The sequence below is a fragment of the Cricetulus griseus genome, assembly GCF_003668045.3.
Source record: "Cricetulus griseus strain 17A/GY chromosome 1 unlocalized genomic scaffold, alternate assembly CriGri-PICRH-1.0 chr1_1, whole genome shotgun sequence".
Taxonomy (NCBI): Eukaryota; Metazoa; Chordata; class Mammalia; order Rodentia; family Cricetidae; genus Cricetulus; species Cricetulus griseus.
In genome coordinates, this window is record NW_023276807.1 from 33,793,258 (window position 1) to 33,813,269 (window position 20,012).

General features: G+C 37.8%; 1 protein-coding gene across 2 annotated transcripts in view; it reads left to right on the forward strand.

Moving 5' to 3' along the window:
- Positions 1 to 1,292: 1,292 nt before the first annotated feature.
- The window catches only part of Neil3 (nei like DNA glycosylase 3), a 124,748-nt gene continuing 106,028 nt past the window's right edge, over positions 1,293 to 20,012 (forward strand). Inside the window, exons 1-2 of one of the 2 annotated variants that reach the window (XM_027391049.2) lie at positions 1,293 to 1,480; positions 2,848 to 2,952. The gene's annotated coding sequence lies outside the window, so the exon portion shown is untranslated. Of the gene's footprint in view, positions 1,481 to 2,847; positions 2,953 to 14,180; positions 14,204 to 20,012 lie in introns of those variants that run through there. The other variant, XM_027391050.2, reaches the window with a different exon arrangement.

Here is a 20,012-nt window from a genome sequence, read left to right on the forward strand (position 1 = left end):
TTTTATTACAAAAAGGGATTTTCTCTAACTAAAGGCAAATTTTTAACTGCTGAGATACTAAACAGACAGACAGACCTCAAATGCTCAGAGATCTAGGGAACATGGCATTTAAAATGTTTTGTTAAAAAGCTTTCTATAACAGAGAGATAGGTCAGCTGCTGGCTTCACTCCATTTCCTCCAAGAAGACTGATTGGCACTGAAGAAACTCAATCTCGAGTCAGTGACAACGATAGTCACTGAGCATCCCTGCCCGTCACCTCAACTGCTACAAAGTACTCCAGACCATGGACAATAGAACAGTGGAAAGGACTTTCCCCGAGTTGCATGGGCCAATGGTAGGGAGCCTTCCTGTAGTCTGTAATCCACAGGTCACATGCTATCAGCAAGAAGGCAGGTTAACTGCAGCTCGATACTATGGATGGAGGACCTTGGGGATGGCTGTCCATGCAGCCTGCTGGAAAGTCTATGTTATTTTTAATCATTAATTCAGGTAAAATTTTATCCTTCTCAAGAACTCTGATGCTTTTGATGACTGGTAGTCTTGCCAGCTTAAAGCAAAACAGATTCCAGGAACAGGTATTTTAGCGTTTATCTATGTGAAGATAGGAAAGTGTAAGGTGTATGAAAGTCTGGGAATGTAGTTACAAAGGTCTGAGGATGGAAAGGTCTAACACAGTGGATAAATGCAAGTTATGAAGGTCTGAGAATGGAAGGTATAAAGGTTTGAAAATGGAAGTTCTAAGATGGTAATGTAAGGTGTATGAATTAAAGTTATGAAGGTCTGAGGATAAAAAGGCTTAAGTGATGATAAAGTGAATTGAGACATTAAAAAGAATGAAATATGTTCCTGATTGCTCTATTTCTCATGCTACTGTTCATAGTAAAGTTCTACAATACCACTATAGAATCATAACTACAAGGTCAAGATTAAGATGCTTTCATTGTCCTAAAAAATCTGTCAATTTTAAAATGTTACTGCTTTCAGCCAAGTTCCTTCTAACATGAATATGCTACTAATGTGTCTAATACTTATGTCTTCACAAACTCTAAGGATTATTGTAAGTTCCAGGGAGCTGAATTGGATTCAAACAAACAAGTCATATTCACTTTAGTTATCCAATCTTTCCCTGGTCCCAGGACTCCCTAACCTCATATTGGGACACCTCGGGAACCCCTCCCTCATCTTACAATCTTCCCCTCAAGTGGCAGGACCTAAGAAAAAAATTTTTTCAAACTTAATCTTGTCCTCTGCTCTGCCAACATCTTGCCAGGTCTAAGAGGCGCCAGGGAGTTCCATACAGCCTGGACTGCGACGAAACAACCAGCTACCCCAGGACATGGCAGCACCCCAACCTTCTCAGGTCCCACAAAGATGGTCAACGCCCCCCACATCAGCAGGAAGCAGTCTTGAGAATTCAACGCTCTTATTACTTATTCTGCCATGTCCAACACCACACCTTTTTAAAATAATAAGTAAAGGTGGGATTGAAAGGTTCAGGCATGCTGGCCTGCCTCTGTTACCTGGTGGAAGAGGCAGTACCCTGGTCAGGCCAGGTTTCCATGGAAACTAAGTCTGCATGCAGGTGCAGAGGACCCCTTTAAAAGACAGATCCCTGCCCACTTATGCTCTCTCTACACTTCTCTCTCTACTCTCTCTCTCTACACCCTCTCTCTACTCTCTGCATTCTCTCTCTATTCTCTCTCTCTCTCTGCCTCTGTATGGTGACCGACCATGGCAGTCAGCCATTAACCATGTTCATCTTCTCTCTTAGTCTCCCTACTCTGCCGGGCCTATAATAAACTGGTTAATATGTCTAATATGTCTCATCCTGTGTCTCATCTTGTGCCTTCTTCCTCTTCCTCATCTTTAATTTAAACAAATGAATAACAATAGAAGGCCTGCCCTTTTCTGAATAGAAAGGGAGGAGTAGTGGATGGGGAGGGGAAGTAAGGGAGGGACTAGGAGGAGAAGATGGAGGGGAAAAAAGAAAAAAACTATCTCAGCTACATAAAAGGAAGACAAAATATTAGCAATAGTATAGATATTACAATGTGATGAAGACTTTAAAGTTAATTGCAAATTTGTATTCATATTATACTTATTGGACATTCACCAAATTCTGTTCTGAAAATCCTCTTTCTTTTAATGGATGTCAGTCATTCATGTAAAACACATGTTCAGTCATGTAAAACACATCATGAAATGCAAGCCCCAAAGTCTTAAAACGTTGATTAGATGGGAAGCTATATGACTCACAAATAGATAAAAAGTTCTGTGCCTTTTTCTATGCTTTCTGTGTGACGTGTAGCATGGTTGATATTTCTCTCTGTTCCTATAAGAGTTGTTTGTTTTTCCTTTACTTTTAGTCCCATATTGATTATTTTCACAATTACAGCTGATGGTTAAACATAGTAATTGACAAGACTGGGGTCTCATCAATGCCCACCGAATAAATAAGTAAAAAGGATCCTGACACACTTCTTAAATAAGAAGTATAACCCATGCCACCAGTCTGCTTAAACCTCAGTATTTTGACATATATCAAGAAGGAATGAAACTATAGAATTTCAAGTTTAATGTTTTGTTATGCAAAACAGCTATACAGTAATGTCACTCGTCTATTTCCAGTTCTCTAACTAACTGATGGTAACTTAATTTCTACTGTCACTTACACCCCCAAAATCAGAGATGACCGAAAAGGAGTATATTACAAAGTCAGTTGAAACTACATCTTTCTGCAGACTTAGCTCTAATTCTCACTGCTCCCCCTTTCAAGGTTAATAGAAATAAACTGCTGTTATTCATTGAAATAGTAATTATTGACTTGAAGTTTTCAATTAAACAGCTTGGCATGGTACCAGACTGCAGAGGCCCCTTCTGCCAACCCTGACTGTGGACTCTAAACTGCCTTTACTAAAGAAAAGAAATCCAGTAATTTGTTTTAGTGAAAGTAAGTTTCTACTGCTACTGTTTGATTAAGGTAGCACTGATACAGACATTTGGTTTTTATTGTGCTACTCCATCTTATTATATTATTGTCAGACTTGAGAGACATGTTTTTCATACTACAATAATGATTCTTAGAAACAATATAGTATTAAGCCAAGATGTAGTCCATGCAGTATCAGAAAGCATATGGAGAATGTGGCAGCAATTCTAAACACTGTATTTTCAGTACCATAGAAATGGGAGCAAAAATATTAATATTGGTTTCTTGGCTAAAGCATATTTTATCTTACTACTGAAACAGAAAGAAAAATACTTTTTAGTGAATCAAAATTGCCAGAAGTATAGCAGAAACTTAATGGCTTCTATTGTAAAATAAGGATGGGAGCTATGTTAATCAGTATCACTACTGACATTATCAAAGAAAAATTCTCACTGTGCTACCCAGGCTTGCCTTGAATTCCTAGACTTAATTGATCCTCCTGTCTTAGCCTCCAGAGTAGTTGGACTATAGGTATGCTCTATCCTTGCTATAGGAGCTGACTTCTTGATTTTTGGTTGTTCATTTGACTTGACTTTACCTGAAATGTTAACACAATTTATGGGTAAGTGTGAGAGAAACCATTACAAATGAAATTCCTCCATCATACATTTCCAAAAATGTTCAATACAGTCTTTTATGCCCCAGATTTTAGGACATCATTTAGCCAGTTTGTATTTTTCAAGGCCTCTAGTTTACTGGTGAATCAAAACATTTGCAATAAGATTTATAGTAGATTTAAGAAGTCCTCATCATATAGGCCTCACTGGCTATCTACAGAGCACAATCTGTCACTGTTTTCATCCCCATGTCCATATTTGAATTTAGAAACAATTTTTCTTTTACTTTGAAATAAATCTAAGATTTCTCAACACCTTTACTCCAAATTTGTGATTTACTAATGCTATCATTTACCAACAACAAAAAATGGCTTTAAATCCAAGCTTAAAAGTTATCTGAGCAGTGGTGGCACATGCCTTTAGTCCTAGAACTCAGGGGGGCAGAGGCAGTCAGATCTCTGTGTGCTCAAAGCCAGCCTGATATACAGAGTGACACTGTAAAAAAAAAAAAAAAAAAAAGGAAAAAAAGTTAAATTTTTTTATTTCTTTCTAAAAACATAGGTTAAAATAAGGAAAAGAAGTTAGCTCTACCTTTTTTTTCTTTTGTAGTTGCCTATGATAAGTAAATCAGAATAAATTTAGATCAACCATTTAACTTTAATTTTCACATACTCTGATATTATCCACTAAAAAAAATCAAACTAAATTAAGAAGGAATTAACAAAGTACATTCAATCATGCTTTCATAAAATGTTAATGCATTGGAATTCAAATCTTTTAATTATTTAATAAAATAAAAATTATTTTATGTTTATTTAATATTTTTGAGACATGTTTCATGAAATTTCAAAATATGCACATATGTTACTGGCTGATGTACATACTCATTAAATTAATTATCCATATATTTTCTCAAAAAACTCTTTAAATAGATAAGGATAAGGAATAAAAATAAATAAAACTGAAGTATCAACCCCCAAAGCAACATATCCATATTGGACAATAGTATGTTTTTTCCCCAAGATAGCCTTTAATTCTAGGCTTAGAGTTCCTTCTGTTTCTGCCTCTGCCTCCTGAGTAGGTGGGACTATATGAGAATGTAGGTATATGTCATCACACCAAAATTACAGATGGTTTTGAGTCACCATTCAGTGGCTGGGAATTGAACTCAGGACCTCTAGAAGAGCAGCCAGTGCTCTTAACTTCTGAGCCATCTCTCCAACCCCCATTTCCACACAAAAATTAAATACATGTCTCTCTCTCTCTCTCTCTCTCTGTTTGTTTTTGTTTTGTGGGGTTGTTTTGTTACACTTTCTAATAACATTACTTTTTAAAAAAAGACTTGTTCAATAATTATCACTCATACTTTAGCTTCTGAATATCAGTCTCAAATAAAATAAATAAGGACCATTGGACTCAGAAGACTATAGGGTGAGTATAGACTATTTACAAGAGTCAGGAATAGCAAAATACTCCCAGAGATAGAGGCCTGTCATAAGAAAAAGGAACCAACAGAAGGAACTGGAAATGGCCAAAAATGAGAATCATTAGGTTAATAAACTGATGGTAGCATTGGATCATTACATAATACAATAAATAACAATGAGTATGAGTCCATACCGATATAAGCACATCATTGAATTAAAAAAAAAATGGATAGAGGAGATCTGTTTGCTTCATAGGAATGTTCAGTTAACAGGCATAGGAGAAACAACATAAGTAAAATGTCACTGCTAGGCATACATGGTTGTCATTATGTTTTGGATATTGAATGTCTTCTGCAGGAAGCTGGTAGCCATCTTGAAACTACAGGAGGTAGTGGATGCTTTAAGAGGTGGGGCCTGGTGGGAAGTCTATGGGTCATTTCAGGCTGATCTTCCATGGGTCCCCAGTATTTCATTTTCATTTTCTGGCATGAGGCAGGCAGTTATGCTCCACCACTCAGTATCCAGTCATGATATGCTGCCTCACAGCAGTCCAGAACCCGTTATGGGCTGAAGTTTGTAAAGCTGAAGGCCAAAATAAACTTTATAATTTGACGAGTTTAGATATGTGTTACAATGTTATGTTTTATAGTGTAAAACAGTGACCTTTACAGAACTCAGTAATAAAAAGTTATTAGAGGTGAAAATCCTCAAATAGATGCTAAAAAGCAGTGAACAAAGAATTGAAGGGAAACAAGATATTGCCACAGTGATATTATTAGAAAAAAATCTTGCCCAGTTTTGAAAGGGAAATTGAACTTTTAAAGAGGATAACACTATGCACTGACAGTAGTTAAAACCCCCAGTGACAAGATGTCATGTGCCTTGAGAGGAACTCAACTCTACCTCTCTGCAGTTATGGGTATATTCTGTCCTGGTCAATATCAACATCAACATCATGTACTCCTGAGAGGACCCAGCACTACTTCTTTATTGTTTATATTAAAAGTGCATATTAAAACATCTACTTGTGGAAAAATGTCAAGTAAATTCATATTGAAAGAAAATCCATGAAACATCACACTAAGTCCAATAAAGATTGAAGGTCATGGAAGTTAGGTACAGTGAGAGTGATGAAATATCATGGTTTAAATAAGTTAAAAAGTTGTTAAAACAAAACACTGTGTAGGATTCTACCTTATGTTATGGAATAGAAGGGGGCATTAAGGGAAATTCTAATACACCTTGGAGTTTTAAACTGTTGTGTTGATGTTTATATCTTAGTTATTAACATTGGTGAAAGCTGGGTAAGGAGTAAGTGAAAGAAAACTAAACAACTTGTGATTTTCATGTTAAAGTAAAAAGACCAGGGTGCTTGTGACTTATTTAGCATTTATAGGTTATCCATCTGAAGAGAATTTACCTTGATGCAAATCAATTCTATTAACTTCTGTAGAGAGGAAAAAAACAAAGTCACATTGAAAAATGATTTTTCCATGCCATGAATAATGTAAATTATTCAGGCCAACAGCTGGAATGCTTTAAGCATAATCACAACAGAGGAATAAAAGTTAACCATTTTACTGGAATAGTGGGCAGGAAACCACCCATGTATATTCAGAAACGAAATAATTAATAATGATAGATACTAGCTACCGTTATTATCCAAGCATATCTTATTTTCCAGGCATATTAAACTTCCTAACAAGCTGGTGAGTTAAATACTCAGTTTGACCTCTTGACACAGCCCAATAGCTTTTGAAAGGCTGTAGTAGAGATACAGCTGAGTTGTGATTTTTTTTAGCTTAGGCTGATGCTGCCCCAAGTCAGCACACTTGACCACAAGGCTATGTCAAATATTTTTTATCTCTAAGCTTTAAGTGCATTCTGTGATAGAAACTCTTCTTTCTGTCATGCCCGATGAAGAACAGCAGCATCCATGCCCAGAGAAAGGATCTCCAGTTTATGCTTGTAAGCAGTTTTCTTTTTTCTGTGAAAAGCAGGAAATGACCACAGCCTAGAGTTCATGATCACCTGTTGAGCTAGTTGTTCAGGGAACTCTGATGTTACAGGTTTGTTGTGACAACAACACTGCCCAAGTGAGCAGCAAGCCCCCTCTCCAAGTTACAAACTCAACCCCATATTAGGGTCTCAAACTGAGCCACTGAACACAAGTAGAAAAATAAGTTCTAGCTTCTTTACTGGCAATTCAATCAATTTGTTAGGAGGAGCTTAGTTCTCTGTGTATAAATACCCACAACAACCCTCATTTTCCATTTCCCAGGGTTCGGAACGGAGCATGCAATGGCTTCCACAAATGTACCCAAGTTTAACATCAAGCTTTTTGTGTGTGTGTTCTTTTTTATTTGAATTAGAAACAAGATTGTTTTACATGTCAATCCCAGTTCCCTCTCCCTCCCCTCCTCCCCTACTACCTCCCCCAACTAAAACCCTACCTATCACATATCCTTTCTGCTCCCCAGGAAGGGTGAGGCCTTCCATAGGGGGTCATCAGAGTCTATCATATCCTTTGGGGCCCAACCCTGTGTTAACATTAAGCCTTAACACAAACACATTTACTAACTAATGAGGAATTTGTGAGAAAGAAGAACCACACTCTCATTTCTCAGGAAATCACCAATAAAAATAAAAAATAAAAAAAGTTTCATATGAAATAACTATATCTTCATGTTCCATTGCCCTTTTCAGCACCAATTTTAAGTAAACTTGAAAAATATGTCATTTTGTGCTGGATAACATATTTTAAAATGTCAAAATTTGACTCCTTTTCCAACTTATAAAGTAATCAGAGGGGATTTCCAGGCTGTAAAATGAACATGAGTACTTAGCCAAAAGCTATCTGAACATTCTGAATTCATTGGCCTAGACAATCATAAAAGAACTAGGTTCTATGAACACAATACCTATTGATAAATGTCAGACTGTGGAATTCATAGGATCACTAAGCCAAGAGTTAATTCCCTGATATCCCCACTAGCAGCCTGAGGGAGTGGAAAAGGGTAGTTTCTGATGATTGAGGGAATTTTTCTAGTAATTCCTGCCAATGTTTGAAATAGCAGTCACATCATTTCTGATCAAAGTAATGAACTAGTGTGAAATGTAAAATCCACTATAAGTTCATATCAAATTGGTTACCTAACAAAAGGTAAATTTTAAATGAGAAAATGTTTTAATGTCCATGGATACAGATTATGTGCAGTATGTTTTTCACTTTCTAATAACATGCCACAGGAAGTACTGAGGATCTGAATATGCTTGGCAATAATATATTTCCCTCAGATTTTAGTTAAATTCGTTCTAGCAGTCTCTCAATGTTAGATTCACTAATGATTCAGTGCTAGACACTGGTGGGCAAGTCATCTAACATCTTTGTGCTTTGGTTTGTTAGCTGCAAAATGAGTTTATGAGTAGATAAACTGCAATGCATAATTCAGTTATAAAATTAATTTTAGGTATTAATAAGTTTAATTAGGTTTAATAAGTAATAATGTTAGGTATTAACAACTTTTCCTCTTACCTATTAATAAGTGGTTAAAGAAGCTTTGCATTAAGATTCTGAAAGCAAAGACTGAAGAAGTCTTTTTAGTTCATAATTTAATGGAAGAGATTTATACAGGTTCCCTGGAAATGCCCTTGAAATATCAGCTTGCTTCTTAAGATCCATCAAACTAGTCCATATGTAAAACTCTTCATCCTTCCCTTCCCAGCCACTCCCGACTCCTCCTACAATTTTATATGCTAATTGTCTATACACATACAAGCATGAGCCATAACACAGATCTTGCAACAAAAACAAACCACTCAAAGGAGAATGAAAGATGATGGGAAGTATATTGTTTCCCATTAAAAAAAAAAATCAGTGAGTATTTGGAAACCTCAATGACAAGAGAAATGGTCTTGCAGGGAAGAGCCCCCCAAGTGGTAATCCAATTCAAAGTGGCCAGCCCTGAGATCATACACACATAGAAATATTATGGGGACTAAGTGGATTGTATTTCCTCTTATTTCTTAGGACTGAGCCAAGATCTTGAAGCTATTTGCAAAATGTAGTTTTCAGCATATTTTAGAGAAAGTCCCTATGTTCTGTTTGATAAGACATGCCCATGACCTGGTCTATGTATCTAGGATTTCCTTTGCCAGGAGGAAATTCTGAAGTTGAGTCTCTGAAGAGTTGAACCACAGAAGACTATAAAAGGCTCAGGAAGAATTTTTTGTCTTTTTATTTTCATGTCTAATGAAAAAAGAAGCTACTAGATATTATTTAATATTCAAATATTATAACAGATGGAAGAACTATTTTCCCTCATTTGAATACTTCTGCTTTTACATACAGGCAAACATTTAAAAACCTCAATTTGTATTTCAGGAGACTATGTCTACTTTCACCTAAATTTAAATGGGCAATTGACTAAAAGGAGAATTCTAAAAATGACACCAATGGCTATATTAACATGGAGGCTGGAAACCTGAATGACAAGAGAAATGGTCTTCCCCAGGGAAGAGGCCCCCAAGTGGTAATCCAATTCCAAGTGGTCAGCCATGAGATCATATACACACAGAAATATTATGGGGACTAAGTGGATTGTATTTACATATTGGGAATAAATATGTATATTTGTAACAATTAAAGGAAGAGAGGCCATGAATTTGAGAGAGAGCATGAAGGATACATGGGAGGATGGGTTTGATGGAGAAAAGGGACAAGATGAAACGATGTGTTTATAGTTTTAAAAAATACTATATTCAAAAAGAACTTCGAGGAAAACTGTCTCCTGAAGCAAACACACACACACACACACACACATCCTGACACTAAGAACACCTGAACTTTTTTGAAGTGGTAGGAAAAATGTGTCTCTCCAATGCAGACACTGATTCTATTATATTGTTAACACACTACAGAAGGGGCAGGTAGCTGAATTGACTGAAGGGTGCCCTTTCTAGGTTGATCAGTTGTTCTAAACTTGTTCCAAGCAGTTCCTCTTGTCTCTGCTTCTTCCAGGAAGCCTGGATGTTCTCTGCTTCTTCTCAGGCAGTTTGGCTGGTCTGTGCTTTTTTGAGTCAGCTGGACTTGTCTTGTTCTTCTTTGCAGCTTGGCTTGTGTGAAAGCAACTCTTGTAGTCTTCTTGTTTACTCTTAGGAGGGAGGGGGGAATCTAGTGAATCTGTTCAGTTTCAGGGATTTCCTGAAGCTTCTTGAGTTGTTTACTTTGTCTTAAGGAGCTTGCTAAAGATAGAATGTTTCATTTTGTAGGCACTGCAATGGAATAGAAGTATTACTCAATTATGAGGTCAAATGTTTCCATTTTTTTACTTGTTGAAGAGTCTGCTGTAGCCTTGGAATGTTCTCTAGGCAGACAAATACCCCAACGGTTCAATAGGGAAGCAGGCTTCTGTTCAGCCTTATTTCCCAGTGTTAAGCAGAGCAACTCAACTTCACTTAAATTTTCCCTATATGGGACTTTGTATTGTTGCTTGCCACATGCAGAGGATCCGACAATTAACTGACGGGACTGAAGGTCATATAGAACAGTTATCTTGGCTGGTAAAGTGGCTGAGCTGAAAATATTTTGCCTTAAAAGAGAAATTCATGTAAAACATGTTTGGCTCTTAATTTTTTCCTACTTATTATAAACCTGATCTGTGTGTATAGACATATATTTTATTCTATATGTATGGGTATTTTGTATCCATGCATTCTGTGTACCATGTGTGTGCAGTGCCTATGGAATCTGGAGTTACCCTTGTCAGGCACCACATGGGTCCTGAAAGTCAAACCTAGATCCCCTGGAAGTGCCATAGATATTCTTAACCCCCAAGCCATCTCTCCTGTCCCAGCCTATATATATTTTTGTTCTATATATTTTCCAATTTCTATCTTATTTTATAAATTAGTCTAATATAATCCCAAAGTCTATAAAGTATGAGAGAAAAACCATGAATCAAGCTTTACAAAAGTTATCTCAGGTATGAAATAGAATTATAATGCAATACATGCATGCATATCTATTATGTGTTTATATAAAAGCATATGCACACATACCCACATGCAGCAATTTACATATACACAAAAATGCACATGCATACATAAACACTATACACACATATAAGCATGTATACACATGACTAACACACATACGTACTCATAGCATACAAAAGTACACACACACACACACACACACACACACACACACACACACACACACACAAAGGTATCTGGAGAAAGTAAGAAACAAAAATGTAAACCACATCTCCAAATTCATAGTTGCAGTTCCTTCTTGATGTGAATACTTACAATATCTACTGTACTGTTATGAAATTCAACTTTTTTTAAGAATTTGTGATTTTCAGTTGGATGTGCCATGGATATGTAACAGAATACACTCATGAGTGAGTAGCAAAGTGTTAGAAAACCCCAAGGACTCAGTTGCATTTTGTGGCACTGAGTCTGGAATTTGGAAGTGATTTTATAACTGTTTGTTGTTAGTCTCAGGAGTGTTTGTTGCATGTATTTTTTCCCTTTGACTAAGAATGTAACTGAGCAATGGTGACTCTGTGAAAATAGCAGCAATGTGGGAAGAGCTCTTGTGCAATTGTCAATGTAATTTGATCAGTATCAACAAACAGTTTGTCTGAAAGCTACTCACATGAAACTAAACAACTGCTTAGTAGCTGTTTATCCAGTGTTTAGAGAAATCCACAAAGGAACAATTTGCTCACATTAGGCAGGAGGCAGCGGGTGATAACTAAACTCAACAATCCATAGCGTGAACTAGTCACAAGCTTTCTCCGAATAAACTTTCTATCTGGGTTTCCATTGTATTAAAGTTAGAAAGAAAACAAATGTCAATCAAAAATTATTAGTGAGTTACAAAAATAAAAGTTTGGATTCACATGAAGAAGAAAACAGAAAGCAATATATACCTGAGTTCAGACTGACCACTGGAGGTTGTAACCATCTGGGTCATGGGTACATGGGTACATTTTTTGTTTTGTTTTGTTTTCCTCTGTGGTTGCTACTCCTGGATTCCTACCATCCCTGCCCTTTACGCTAGACACTGTGTTATGTTGGTTCTAATATTTTTTCTCTCTCTCTGCTTCAACATTTCCCTTCTAACTGTTATTCACATTTGATTTTTCCTTTGTATATCTCCTCCTAGTTTACTGGTTCGAGGTCCATCATATTTGAACTACTTCAGAAATGTCTTTATGTCTACCCCTATCTAGATTCTTACCAGCTTTAGATGAGTCTTCCAAACAGTCACTAAAGACAAATAAACAAAAAGATGACAAGATCACAGAACTATTTTAGTCAATGTAATGACACATATCAAACCTCCATGCTGGCCCATATCTTTGTTCATTTATTTATTTATTTATTTATTTATTTGTTTATTTATTTATTTCCAGACAGGGTTTTTCTGGCACTGGCTCTGGAGACCACGCTGGCCTCAAACTCACAGAGATCTGCCTACCTTTGCCTCCCGAGTGCTGGGATTAAAGGCGTGCACCACCAACGCCCGGCCTGGCCCATATCTTTGTAACACACCCTTCTGGATCAGTTAATCACTTTGTGTTAAAGACTTGTATGCCATAAATTGTACCATGCAGGCTAATTTCTGAAAAATACAGTGCCTTCCACATGCAGGTCTAATATACATTTTATCTTCTAATTCTCACTGATTCTCTACCCATCTAAAGTCAGGGTACTTTTTGTATTGCAACAGCTGCCTAATTTATCCTCCAACACCCACCTATATCCAGTCTGATCTAGATCCTATGGCCAGAAGATCCTTAAAACTACAAAACGTGATCATGCCATTTCCAAACTTCAAGTCCAGCAAGGTTATTAGGAATCCAAATATTAAAGTCCCTAACCAACTCACAAACAGCTCTCAGCTTATACCCAACCTCCCCTTTATCTTTCTCCCTCTCCACATTCCTGCCATAGGGAGTTCCCACTGTTACAGTCTTTCCTCCCTCTTTTCCTTTGTTAAATCCTCCTCACCCCATAGGTCTCAATTTAATTGTGACTTTATTAGTGTGGCAGTCCCTGACCCTCTTGACATGGTTAACTGATTTTTCCTGGCATCACCACAGCATAGCTCCCTCATAGTCATCACTCTTGCAATTACTCTTGAATGTCTCTAACTTCCTCAGCAAAGCTTTTCCTAATCCCCTTGACAAGGGGACACACACACACACACACACACACACACACACACACACACACACACACGTATATTACAGTTACTGAACATTTCCCTAGCATACATCAGAGTTCAGTAATTACTTTGTGGGGTTGAACTGAAAATACATCTGTAACCCTGAAGGAACTTTTGAGGTTTGGCTCCAGCGGTGTGTGTGTGTGTGTGTGTGTGTGTGTGTGTGTGTGTGTGTGTGTGTACTGGACTACATAGTCCAGTCTACTGTCTTACTGCTTGTTTCAGGTCTCCCATCAGCAACTTCTAGAAGCCTTTGCTAACTACATTGCTGGATTCAGTCTTTCCCTCAGATCTCACATAATACAGGCAGCACACTTCTTCATTGTACCTATTAAACTCCATTGATGTTAGGTATCAACAGGTCTCCTGCTAGGTAACAGTTTCCATGAGATAACATATGATGTCTTATTCATATTTTATATTTCATAAATAATCCACAAAAATTTATTTAATAAATGTATGAGTACTTCCTGTTTAGGAATTAGGTGACCTCTTGTCACACAGAAATAAGCTTTTTAATTGAAGGAACATCTCAGTGGTGAAAGTGTAGAGACCAGTGGATGGTGCCTTCATAGACATCCCTGTCACACACATAACCCTGGCACAACCAGATTGACTAAAATTGTTTCTCTGACATTTGCAAAATTATATATCAAAAGTTAAACTGAACTATATGATGCATGAACTATTGAATCAATGGCAATCTTATTATTTACAATATTTTTCTTTTCCTTTTTTCTTTTTCATATTGCAAATATTCTTCTCTCATACAGTACATCCCAACCACAGTTTCCCCTCCCTCTACTCCTCCTAATTCACCCCCAGCAACCTTTCTTCCAGATCCACTCCCTTTCATTTCCTTTCCAGACCTCCAAAAGACAACAAAAGAGAACAAAACAAGATACAGTGAGTCAAGGAGAAAGCCTTCATTTCATTTCAAATCTGGACAACTTAACCCCATGGGAGAAAAAGAGTTTCAAGAGCAGGTAAAAGCGTCAGAGACACCCACTTCCACGTTTAGGAGTCTCATAAAACATCCAAGCAAACAGCCATAACATATAGGCAGAGGACCTGGTGCAGACCCATGCATGCCAAGTGTCTGCTGCTTCAGTCCCTGTGAGCCTATGTAAGACCTCAGTTGATTCGGTTGACCATGTATTCTTTCCTGATGTCCTCCATCCTCTCTGACACCTACAGTCTTTCCACCCCCTCTTCTGAGAGGTTCCCTGATATCCAAGGTGAGGGACAGGATGAAGAAGTACTCCTATTTAGAGTCTTTCCACATAATGTCTGGCTGTCGGCCTCTGCACATGCTCTCATCTGCTGCTGGAAGAAGCCTCTCTGATGATGACTAGAGAAGGCACCAATCTATGAGTATAACAGAATGCCATTAAGAATCATTTGATTGTGTTTCTTTGTTTGGTTGGGTTTGGTCTGTTTTGCTTTTTGCCTGTTATTTTGGTTCTATCCTAGGACTCTGGACTGTTTCTTGACATCCAGGCACTGTCTGCTATGGGCTTCCTTTGGTGGCATTGGCTCAAGTAAAACCAAAAATATTTGTAGGCCATTTCCAGAAGCTCTGTGCCACCATTGCCCCAACACATTTTACAGGTAGGACAGGTTGTAGATGGAAGGTTTTTGGTCTGGGTTGGTGCCCAGGTTTCTTGTTCCTTAAGCCATAGAGTAACTTCTCTCATCAAACAGACTAGAATGTAGGGGTGAAGGCTCTAAGTCCATACCAGCTCAACCTCTCTACATTCAATGACTGTGTACATGTTGTCCTCTGCAAGGGGGTCTACTGTCAGTTTTCAGAGTGTCCTTCTGATCTAGCATCAGCCTAAATTGTTTGGCAATCTACATGGGACTTCCTTGCCAACAACTCAACCAATGTAGCCCAGTACCATCACTGTATACCTTGCCTGATACAAAATTTGGTCAGTGAGCAAGTAGGAGCTCGTGGACCCCAGCCAGAACCAGCATAGGACCGAACCAGGCCTCCTGAACTTGAGTGATAGTTAGGATGCCTGGGAAGTCTATGGGGCCTCTTGCAGTGGAACCAGTATTTCCTCCTAGTGCACAAATGGACTTTGGGAGCCCATTTGAATATTCTCTCAGCCTAAATACACGGGGGTGGGAGGCCGCTAGTCCCCCACCCCAAATGATGAGACAGACTTTGATGATGCCCCTAGGGAATGGATAGCGAATGGGGCATGAGGGAGGATGGGAGGCATGGGAGGATGGGAGGGAGATGGAACTTTGATTGATAGGCAAAATAAGATTGTTTCTAATTTAAATAAAAAAATATCAAATGGAAAAAAAAAAAACTTGGTCAGTTCAGACTCCATATCTTCTATTACTGGAAGTCCTCTCCAGGGTCACACTCATAGATTCCAGGAAGTTTCTGCTGCACTAGGTTTCTATACTGCCCCCCCACCAAACATCTCCCAACTCCAGCTGTCTCTCTCTGTACTCTCTTCCTCTACTCCCTCTATCTGATCTCTCCAGCTCAAATCCCTACTCCCCTCAAGTCTCTAGCAGAATATATTCTATCAACTCCCCCCAGGGTGATCCATGCTTCTTCACCCCCACAGCCCTCCTCTTTCTATAACCTCTCTGGATCTGTGTATTGTAGCTTGATTATAATTTACTAAACAGCTAATATCTACTTATAAGTGAATACATACCGTATTTATATTTCTGAGTCTGGAATATCTCACCCAGTATGATTTTTTTTTATTTGTCAACAAATTTCATTATGTCTTTTTAAACAACTGAGTAATACTCCATTATGTAAATATATCACATTTTCCTTATCCATTCTTTAGTTGAGCAACATATATGTTATTTCCAGTTTCTGGCTATTATAAATCAAGCCACGATGAATATACTTGATCAAGTGCCCTTGTGGTAGGATAGAGCATCCTTTGGGTATACACGCAAGAGTTGTATACATGGGTCTTGTGGTAGATTGATTCCCAATTTTCTAAGGAACCATCATCTCATACTGATTTCCATAGTGGCTGTACAAGATTGCACTCCCAGAAGCATTAGAGGAGTGTTCCCCTTGGTCTATATTCTGACCAGCATGAGCTGTCATTTGTATTGATCTTAGCCATTCTGACAGATGTAAGATGGAATCTCAAAGTAGTTTTGATTTTATTTCCCTGTTGGCTAAGGATGCTGAACATTTATTTAAGTGTTTCTCAGCCATTTGAGATTCCTCTGTTGAGAATTCTGTTTATATCTGTTCCCCACTTTTAATGGATTATTTGAGTTTTTATATCTAATTTCCTGAGTTCTTAATATAATTTGAATATTAGACCACTATAGAATGTAGAGCTGGCAAAAAAATATTTCCCATTCTGTGGAGTGCCTCTTTTTCCTATTGACAGTATCCTTTTCCTTGCAGAAACTTTTCAGTTTTATGAGGTCCCATTTATTAACTGGTGATCTTAGTGCCTGCATTATTGATGTTCTGTTCAGAAAGTTGCCTCCTGTGCTAATGTATTCAAGCCTGCCCCTCACTTTCTCTTTTATCAGGTTCAGTGTATCTGGTTTTACATTGAGGTTTTTGATCCATTTGGACTTGAGTTTTGTGCAGGGTGATATAAGTGGATCTATTTACATTCTTCTATATGGAGACAAGCAGCTCAGCCTGTACTATTTGTTGAAGATCCTTTTTATTCCAGGAAATATTTCTGGCTTCAAAGTTGGGTATCCATAGGTGTGTGGATTTATTTCTGGGTCTTTGATTCAACTCCATTGATCAACATGTCTTTTAATGCAAATGCCATGGAGTTTTTATTACCACAGCTCTTTGTAGTACAACTGGAAGTCAGGAATAGTGATATTTCTAGCAGTTCTTTTATTGTTCAGGATAACTATCTCAACTATCCTGAGATTTTTGTTTTACCATATGAAGTTGAGTATTGTTCTTTTAAAGTCTGTAAATAATTGTGTTGGTATTTTAATGAGGATTTTGTTAAATCTATAGATTGTTTTTGGTGATGGACATTTTTACTATGTAAATCCTAGTGATCTGTGAGCATGTGAAATTTTTTCAGGTTCTGATATCTTCTTCAATTTCTTTCTTCAAAGACTTGAAGTTTTTATCATATCTTTCACTGTTATAGTTAGAATTATGCCAAAATATTTTGTAATATTTGAGGTTATTGTGAAGGAGGTTGTTTCCCTGATTTCTTCCTCAGTCTTTCTTTATCAATTGTATATGGGAAGGCTATTGAATCTTTTTAGTAAATCTTTTTTGTTGTTGTTGATGTTTAAGACAGGGTTTCTCTATGTAGCTTTGAAGCCTGTCCTGGAACTCACTGTGTAGACAAAGCTGGCCTCGAACTCACAGAGATCCACCTGACTCTGACTCTCATGTTCTGGGATTAATAACATGAGTCACCACCACCCAGCTGATTCTTTTTAGTAAATCTTAATTCCAAGCACTTTGCTGAAAGTGTTAATCAGCCATAGAAGTTCCCTAGTAGAATTTTTGGGGTCACTTATTTATACTCTCATATTATTTGCAATTACATGCACTTTGACTACTCCCCTTCTAATTTGTATCCCCTTGATCTCCTTCACTTGTCTTACTGTTCTATTTAAAACTTCAAGTACTGCTCTCCTGAGTCCTACTCCTCCTCAAGGTCCCCATCAGGATCTCTCTGGGCCTGAAGCTGTAGAGAGCAAACCCTGCCATGCATAGAGTGGACTCACCCAGACAGGAAGGACCTCCTTGAGTCTGGAAATACCTCACTCTCCCTTCCCTCTCTGCTGCCCCAAACTCTCCTGAGTGAGAAGACTACCAGGAGAGGCAAGACCATCCATATGTGCAGACATTGAAGACTTGGCCCACACACACTACCGAGGGACAAGAGGAGATAGAGAGACCACACCTGTACCCATTGGAAGAAGAGATGGGAAGAAGGCAGAATAAGAATACACTCAACAGAAAGACTAATATGACACCACCAGAATCTAGGGACTCCACACCAGCAAGATCTGAAAAGCACAGCACAGAAGAAGAAGAGACAGACTTAAAAATCTACTTTCATGAAGATGTTTGAGACCCTTAAAGAGGAAACAAGAAAATCTGTTGAAGAAATAGAAGAAAAAAAACAAACAAAAAAATCAAGAAATAAGTAATTATCTTAAAGATTCTAAAGAAAAAACAACCAAACAAGTGAAGGAAGCACTAGAAACAGTTCAAGGCATGAAAGCTGAAATAGAAACAATAAAGAAAACACAGAGCGAGGCGATGCTGGAAATACAAAGGCTGGCTAAATGATAAGGATCTAAGGATGTGAGTATAACCAATAGAATACAAGACATGGAAGAATCTCAGTTGCTGAAGACTCATTAGAGGATATACAGTCATCGACCAAGGAAAATCTCAAGTCCAACAAATCTCTAACACAAAATATTGAGGAAATATGGGACACCATGAAAAGGCCGAATCTAAGAATTATAGGTATAGAAGAAGGTGAAGAAATACAGCTCAACGGTACAGAAATCATATTCAATAGACTCATAGAAGAAAACTTCCCCAACCTACAGAAGGATATGCCTATGAAAGTACAAGAAGCTGACAGAACACCAAATAGACTGGACCACAAAAAGAACTCCCCTCGCCACATAATAATCAAAACACCAAACATACAGAATAAAGAGAAAATATTAAGAGCAGCAAAGGAAAAAGGCCAAGTAACATATAAAGGCAGACCTATCAGAATCACACCTGACTTCTCAATGGAAACTTTGAAAGCCAGAAGATCCTGGAAAGATGTCCTACAAACACTAAGGTAACATGTATGCCAACCCAGACTACTGTACCCAGCAAAGCTTTCAATCACTAGAGATGGAGAAAATGAGATATTCCATGACAAAACCAGATTTAAACAATACCCATCCACAAATCCAGCACAACAGAAAATCCTAGAGGGAAAACTCCAACCCAACAAAGATAACTACACTCACAAAAACATAAGTAATAGATAATCCAACTTTACAAACAGGAAAAGAAACAGGAGGGCAAAATCCACACACAATGACACCACCACCAACAAATCCAAAACAAACAATCAAAGGACATTTATATCCCTCAATGTCAATGGTCTTAACCTGCGTATAAAAAGATACAGGTTAAGAGAATGGATATGAAGACAGAATCCATCCTTCTGCTGTATACAAGAAACACACCTCAACTCCAGAGACAGGAGTTACTTCAGAGTAAAGGGTTGGGGATTTTCCAATCAAATGGACCCAAGAAACAAGCTGGTGTAGCAATCCTAATATCTAACAAATTAGACTTCAAACTAAAATCAATCATAAGAGATGAAGAAGGGCATTTCATAGTCATCACAGGAAAAGTCCATCAAGATGAAATCTCAATCCTAAACATCTATGCCCCAAATACGAAGGCACCCACATTTGTAAAAGAAATATTACTAAAGCTCAAAACACACATAAAACCACACACACTTATAGTAAGAGACTTCAACACCCCTCTTTCTCCACTAGACAGGAGCACCAGACAGAAACTTAACAAAGAAACAAAGGATCTAACAGAAGTTATGACCCAATTGGGATTAACAGACATCTATAGAACATTCCATCCAAACACAAAAGAATATACCTTCTTCTCAGCACCACATGGAACCTTCTCTAAAACTGATAGCATATTTGGCAACATAGCAAACCTCCCCATATACAAAAAAATTGAAATAACCCCTGTATCTTATCAGACGACCACACTTTAAGATTAGAATTCAATAACAGCACAAATTG